The following is a 7,013-nucleotide window of genomic DNA, read 5'->3' as shown; positions in this document are numbered from 1 at the left end:
GGACCAAGCACCTGACCTAGCAACTGACTGGCAGACCTTTACCCAAGGCCTTTTTAATGCCTTCATGGCCCTCCACCAGACCTCAGCCCCTTCCATTTCTTCACTGGCTTTTCCTCCTGCTACCCCCTTCAAGAGGCCTTCAGAGGATATCTCTTTGGAGGAGGATTCATCAGGGGATGATTCTCTTGCTCTATACAAATGGCTTGTCCTCTGGGATATGCCTCCCCAGAGAAGGAATCTAATGGTACAGATTCCCTTGAGGAGGATATTTCCTTTGAGGAGACCATCTTGAAGATGAAGGACTTTTTAAGTGGTATTGCTGCCAAGTCTCTGAAATATAGAAGAAGTACTATGACCTCCTTCAGATGGATTCCCCTAATCCATCAGCCATCCCTCCTGTCCTGCCAGCCTTCTTGAATTTCTTCACTGCAGCTTCCAAGTGCCCAGATTCCCAGCCTCTAGCTCCCAAATGTCCAGACAGATTTTACAATATGCCTGAGGATGCCTATCTCCTTTTTACAGCACTGTCTGCTGATCCAGCTACTATTTGAGTGGCAGCAGATAAAGCTTCTAAACCTTTTCCTTCCACCTCTCTGCTCCCCTCTGATAAGGAGAGCAAGGTCATGGAGAGACAGGGGAAAAAGTTTCTACTTCTGCAACCTTTCCCTTAAGGGCAATGCATTATCAGACACACATGGCCAAATATTTCCTAGTTTTTCTAGCAGTTGCAGTGAAACTCCTATAAGAGCTCCTGGATTCACCCACTAAAGCCAATCTCTCAACCATCATAAATTCCTCAACCTAGGTTACCAGGCACTCCATCAAATGCAGTTATGATGCTGTTGAGGCCTCAGCCAGGGCTGCAGCTTCTGAGTCAGTCCTGAGAAGGTAGTCATTGCTTAGACTACAACCACTACCTGATGATATCTAAACTAATGTAATGGATGCCCCTTTGAACAATAAAGATTTATTTGGTAGTGCAGCTGCAGAGCTATTTAAAACTCTTCAGGAGAAGCAGAAGGAACCCCAGGATTTAAAACATATTTTTGTCTCTCCTGTTCCCCACTTCCAGAGGAACTACCCAGCCAGAACCACCTTTGCAAGGAAGGCAACTAAAACTCTTTTATCCAAAGATAAGAGGGATTCCAGGAGACAAGCTCCCTCTAAGTCTGCTTCTTCCACACCTTCACAAAAACAGCATTTTCAGGCCAAACCTGGTATTCTGTGACTACATGCCTCCAGATCCATCTACTCCCCTTTCTCTTCACCTTTCCCTTTCCTTCCCAGCTTGGAAACAGATAACCCAGGACTCTTGGGTCCTTTCCATCATCAGTCAAGGCTATTTCATGGTATGGGAAAGCCGTCCTTCCTTCAAGGGCATCCCACAACCTCCACAGGACCAAATGGAATTCTTCCCACTAGTCCTTTCCCCTCTTCTTTCTCAGGGCACTATCCAGGAGGTATCACCCTCTCAAAGGGGAAAAGGATTTTACTCCAGGATGTTTCTAGTTCCAAGAGAGGATGGCCCTTGGAGGCCCATTCTGGACCTTTCCCATTTAAATACCTGTCTGAAAGTCCCCACCTTTGGCATGTTGACATTGCCTACTCTTCTCCCACTTATCTATCTCAGGTCTTCATGGTGTCATTGGACAACAAAGATGCCTAATTTCACATCCCCATTCACCAACAGTTCAGGGGATTTCTTCGTTTTTCTGTTCCTTTCATTTTCACTTCTGTGCTTTGCCCTTTGGTCTATCTATGGTACAGAGGTTATTCACAAAATGTATTGACCCTGTCATAGCCTACTGCAGGCTACAGGACATACAGATATTTCCATATCTAGATGATCTGGTTCTCCAGGCTCTATCTGCAGACACCCTTCTAGGGAATCTCTCCTGCACAATGTCCTTTCTGAAAAGGCTAGGATTTACTATCAAATAAAAGAAAATACTCCCAAAAGAGTGAAAAGTATAACATAAATACAAAAGAAAATAAAAATGCCACAACAATGGTGCAACCACAATCAATGAACTGGAAAAACTTTAATAGTAAATGTCATCAAGCGCTTTCACCCTGTAACCTCAGGGCTTCATCAGAATAAATTAATCACATTAGACCCATCCTTAAATACTTAAAATCACATTTCATGATGAGTTAATGATGTAGTTCCTTTTACATAACATAACTTAAACCACAAGCTTTAAAAACTGTCTCATACACCTTTACATTTGTAAACCTCACATTAATCAATACTTTATCTCATTCTTAAAAACACAATAATCATAAAAAATAAAGTAAAATGAAGTTAATAAACTTTTGAATATCAAATACTTATGTTTTGTTCCAAACTTGTGTAACACACACATCAAATCTGAGCTGCCTTTAGTTTCAACACTGAACTTAAAGAAACACTGTCGTTAATACCACGGAACGTTGTAGCATTGGTCCTAAACTGCCAATCTAATTCTAACTTTTCCAAGTACATTTTCAAGTCACCACCTCTACCATAATCAATCATCCTGTCAATAACAAAAAATATAAACTTTTTGAAACTATCACATCCCACAGAGTGATTGTACAATGCACTTTCATTCCTTTTCCAATTAATGTCCCTAACATGTTCCAAAATTATTTCTTTTAATTTTCTAGTGGTTTTGCCCACATAAAAAGCTGGGCAAGACAAACATGTTGCCACATATATCATCATCTTAGTGTTACAGTTACAGTGGCCAGGACATGGGATAGCATGATAGTACCCTTCTAGTATCACATAGTGGCATGCATTGATGTATTTACAAGCTTTATATATGTTACACTTCAACATGGTAGATCCAAGTCTTTTGTTGTTACAAGGTTTTTCAAACCAGTTATTTAAATTTGCCCCCCTAGTAAAAGTAGTTCTTGGTTTAGTACGTAGGATATTTTTGAGCTCAGGACCCAAAACTAAGTCCCATGTGTTGTTAACCATTGCTCTAATTTTCAATGCTTCATTGTTGGAAGGGAGAACCAAAACACTATCTGACACACTATTGTGTCTTGTACCCAGAGTTAACCCATCATCAGTGGATAAAATGGGGGTAAACCTGTCCTTTCTTCTTTCACAAATTTCACTTCTTATTTTAATAAAAATCTTGGTGTGGTAACCTCTTTCTTTGAACATTCCTACTAGGGTGTATCTCGTGCTTAAATTCACTGTCTTCACTAGTCAGTCTCTAGATCCTGACCATCTGTCCTTTTACTACACTTTTCTTTTGATGTTTTGGATGACAACTGTCATAATGAAGCAATGAATTAGAGTACGAATCTTTTCTGTACATCCTAGAGTTCAGTTTGTTGTTAATTTTATCCCAAGTCAGGGAGATGTCTAAAAAATCTATTATATCTTTCCCAATTTTGTGGGTAAATTATAAGAATGTTGTGGTGTTGTTTAAGTACTCCATAAAATCACCAAACTCAGCATCTGTACCACTCCACAGGATGAGAACGTCATCCAAAAACCTTAACCATGTAATGACTTTGTCATAAAACTTTGATGGAAAGACCCATTTTTCCTCCCATTGCACCAGCACCAAGTTGACATATATTGGTGTGCATTTGGCTCCCATGGTTACACCTGAAATTTGGTGAAAAAGTTCACCTTCAAACAACAAAAAGTTGTTGTTTAGTATTAATTCCATAAGTTCCACCAGTAATTTTTTTTAACATTGTGTATATCATCCTTCCCGACAAGGGCTTCTTCAAACAACACCCATCCTTCTTTATGTGGTATTGTAAATAAATTCATTACGTCTACTGTGATGAACACAAACTCTTCTGTAATAGAAATGTCTCTTAATGTTTCTAAACAGTGCCATGAATTTTTTAGAATGTGCTTGTAATATTTAGGTACATTTTTACACCAGAAATCAATGTATGCAGCTACTGGTTCAGTTTTTGACCCTGTCGCTGCAACAATTGGTCTGAATGGGGGTGTGTAAATATGTATGGATTTTCTGGATCTCGAAGATGTGTGGGATCACTGGAAAATCCACAGTCATGAACTTGTGTTCAATTTGATCTATCACATCCTGACTTAAACAGTCAAACAAGACCCAGTCTATTTTACTGTATGGTCTCCTCAGTTCATTAATAGATAATCTCTCATAAGTGTTACTGTCATTCAACAACTCATACATTTTGAACACATAATCTTCTTGATTCATTATGACAACTCCCCCCACCTTTGTCCGGTTTCATAACTCTAATCTGACACTGATCGTTCAAGTGTCTTAAAATGTCTTTCATCACTAGCTAAGTTGTCAACATTTGGTGTACCACTCAACATCATAGCACATATTTTATTTTTACATACAGTTTCAAAAGTAGTAATACTGGCATTTGCTGGTGGAATAAAAGTACTTTTCCTTTTTAAACTAGGTACTTGCATGCTCCCTTGTTTGTCATTAAAGAACAATTTAAAATTTAATTGCCTTGTAAACAATTTTAAGTTAGGACTTTAGCCACATCCTGTCTAAAATTCAGTACAAAAGAAAAACCTTTTGAAACAAAGAGACATATGTACATCATTAATGCTTATTTATTTAAAATTGTAAACATTAAACCCATCTTTTGTAGTTATTGCACATTTTGTGCCATCAAAGGAGATCATTTCTGTTATAGTAAATTCCTTATCTGATGCATAACTCATCAAGGAAAAATCAGTACATTCTATCTCATCCCTGACTGGTGTTGGTAGAAAAAATTCCTCCCTGATCTGCCGCCCTCAGTCCCTCTGGTTCTTGATCTTGATTCTCTGTGACCTTCTGGGGAGTGCAGGTGGTTCTAATAAAATCTCCATTTTTGTGTGCATCAGATACTCGTTCACTGTCCATTCTTGTTTCAAAATCCTGACCAACATCTATAACATTCTGTTTCCCTGTTCCCTCTACCCTAGGTAGGGGGTAAACTGCCATGTTACGATAGTCTTTAGTGTCTCTTTCTAGTTTTGTTTTTAGCAATTTTGTCTCTAACAAATTTTTTGGCATCAAGTAGTATACCGTTGTATGTTAATTTGTTCGAATCAAACAACAAATCACTAGTAACACTTATGTTCAATTCTGTCATTTGTTTCTCTATTACATTTAATTTCTGTTCATTTTCTCTTAAAATAATACATACTAGATCCAGTCCTGTATGGACAAACAATTCAAGGAACTCACCATGCATTATAAAGCCAACCTCTGTCCCATTTGGATACTTCCACAGTCGCAGGCCCTTCGGAACCTGCTGAAGTTCTAATGAACATTTTAAAAACAAATTATCAGCCTGCAGAGCCTTGAATCCCCTGAACAACTTCTCTAAGGCCCATAGCTGTGTGCGGACTGCACCAAATTCTTCTCCTTTTGCAGGGCTGTCGGAAAAATGAAACTCTGGTATCTCCAAAAGAGAAACAAAACTTGTCATTGCAATCATTGTTGTTTTAGCTGAAATATTATTGCTAGATCGGTTATTCACCTCAGATCCTTTCGGACATAATCCCAAACTATCAAGCGGTGTATGCAAAGTTAGAGGGTCCATTTGAGACTCTGTGACAATGGACTGCTCCAAACTGACAGTAGTGTGAATCTTCTGTTGTTTCAGCAACAGCAGTAACTATTCTAATTTCTGAGTTAATATCTCCATTTCCCAAACTGGCTGCAACCAAGGTGGAGCACTGAACAAGTAAATAAAAGAAAATATGCCCAAAAGAGCAAAAACTATATCATAAATACAAAATGAAATAAAAATGCCACCACAGTGGTGTGACCACAATCAATAAACTGGAAAAACTTTAATAGAAAATGTCAACAAGCGCTTTTACCCTGTAACCTCAGGGCTTTATCAGAGTAAATTAACCACATTAGATCCTTCTTTAAATACTTAAAATCACATCACATGATGAGTTAATGATGTAGTTCCTTTTACATAACATAATTTAAACCACAAGCTTTAAAAACTCTCACATGGGGCAGAGCCTGAATGGCTAACTGAAAGCAGCAGTATCTTAGAGCTCCATATAACTAGTTAAATAAGACAGGAAAAAATATTATTTTTTATCTTCAAAGTATAAATCTTATAGATAAAGGTCTAATTTACATAATTAGAAACTTTGGTGAAGTTTTACAAATAATTTCCTGTCAAAAAGCTTGGAGGTATATTCACTTGTTAAAATGAGCAACTCAAGGAATTCTCACCACGATGCTGCCTTAAAGAAGGAATTACAACAGATGGCATCTACCCTGCAGGAGTTGTCTTTGAAGATGGTTTTGAAGATGGATGATTTTAAAGAGAACCTAGAAAATCTTAAAACAAGCAGTCAAAAACAGGCTGACACCCTCAAGGAAATGCTACAACAACACCAGACAAGGGTAACAGGAATAGAGGTTTCTCTAAATGACTTAGAAAGCAAACTTAAGGAACAGGAAACACAGAAAGAACTGCTTCTTAAACAAAACACTTGGATGGTTAATAAAGTAGATGACCTGGAAAACAGGGAGAGGAGAAATAACATCAGGATTTTCGGATGACCTAAAAACACAGAAGGTTAGGATATTATTTCCTTTTTATCAAGCTGGATCCCTGACTTTTTAAATTTAAAAGAAGGACTTTCCTTTGGCATTGAAAGGGCACACAGAGCTCTTGGGAAACCTGCCATTAACTCAAACTCTCCTCCTAGGTCAATAATTATCAGATTTCTTTCATACTTGGACAAGGAACTGATTTTAAGATCTGCTTGGAGGAAGGCACCTCTAAAATATAAACAGAGCCTGATAAGATTTGATAACAACTATTCATCTAGAATAATGGAACAAAGGAAAAAAGTGTGACCAATGATAAAGTTTCTGAAACAAAATAACATCAAGGCACAACTTGCATATCCAGCTAAGATAAGAATACTGTATGCCAACGAGATGAGGACTTTTATTGACTTAGAGGAAGCCTCTTTATTTATTAAAATTAATAATGTGATTACTTTACCAGAAGATATGGATTGG

Source organism: Protopterus annectens, chromosome 2.part2, assembly GCF_019279795.1.
Source record: "Protopterus annectens isolate FY-2018-M chromosome 2.part2, PAN1.0, whole genome shotgun sequence".
Taxonomy (NCBI): domain Eukaryota; kingdom Metazoa; phylum Chordata; order Ceratodontiformes; family Protopteridae; genus Protopterus; species Protopterus annectens.
Note: the sequence above shows the minus strand (reverse complement) of the source record.